Below are 1,245 nucleotides of genomic sequence, written 5' to 3'. Positions count from 1 at the left end.
ATAAATATGGAATCACTCAATTCTGAGGAAAAAAGTATGGAATCACTCAAATTGGAGGTAGAAAAAAGGACACACCCAGTCTATTTCCTTTCCCTAAATGGACACCTGCCCCAGATTAGATGTGCCCGTTAGTGTGCAGTTCAAAACACCTGCAGTCATGACACCTTGGAGGGCTGCTGGACGAAGTGGAGTGGCGAGAACCATGACTCCAACAAGAGAAATGTCCCTTGAAACAAAAGAGAGGATTGTGAAACTTCTTGAAGAAGGTAACCCTTCACACATGGTTGCTAAAGATGTGGGCTGTTCACAGTCAGCTGTATCCAAGATATGGACCAAATACAAACAGCATGGAATGGTTGTTAATGCCAAGCGTACTGGTAGACCAAGAAAGACATCAAAGCGTCAAGACAAACAACTTAAGGTCATTTGTCTTGAAAACCGAAAAAGTACTACTAAACAGATGAAGCATAAATGGGAGGAAGCTGGAGTCAATGTAGGTGACCGATCCGTAAAAAATCGCCTAAAGGAGGTGGGATTTCAATACAGGAAAGCTAAATGAAAACCAGCATTGACACCTAACCATAAAAGAACAAGATTCCGATGGGCTAAGGAGAGGCAATCATGGACTGTGGATGACTGGATGAAAGTTGTCTTCAGTGATGTCAAGAATCTGCATTGGACAAGGTGATGATGCTGGAACTTTTGTTTGGTGCCGTTCCAGCAAGATTTATGAAGAGGCCTGCCTGAAGAAAACAACCAAATTTCCACAGTCCTTGATGATATGGGGCTGCATGTCAGGCAAAGGCACTGTGGTTAATTCTTCTATCAATGCACAAGTTTACATTGACATTTTGGACAGTTTTCTCATCCCTTCAATTGGCACATTGAGTGAGTGATGTTTGGTGATGATGAAATAATTTTCCAAGATGACAATGCATCGTGCCATAGGGCAAAAACAGGGAAGGAATTCCTTGAAGAAAGACACATTCAGTCGATGTCATGGCCTGCAAATAGTCCAGATCTCAACCCAATTAAAAACCTTTGGTGGAGATTGAAAAAAATGGTCCACAAGAAGGGTCCAACCAGGAAAGATGATCTGGCAACTGCTATCAAAGAGAGTTGGCACCAAATTGATGCAGAATACTGTTTGTCACTCATCAAGTCCATGCCTCAAAGACTGAAAGCTGTTATAAAAGCCAAAGGTGGTGCAACTAAATACTAGTGATGTATTTTGAATGGTCTTTT

The sequence above is a fragment of the Poecilia latipinna genome, unplaced genomic scaffold (genome assembly GCF_001443285.1).
Source record: "Poecilia latipinna isolate Pla-1442-1.1 unplaced genomic scaffold, P_latipinna-1.0 Scaffold315, whole genome shotgun sequence".
NCBI lineage: Eukaryota > Metazoa > Chordata > Actinopteri > Cyprinodontiformes > Poeciliidae > Poecilia > Poecilia latipinna.
This window is presented reverse-complemented; position numbering follows the sequence as displayed.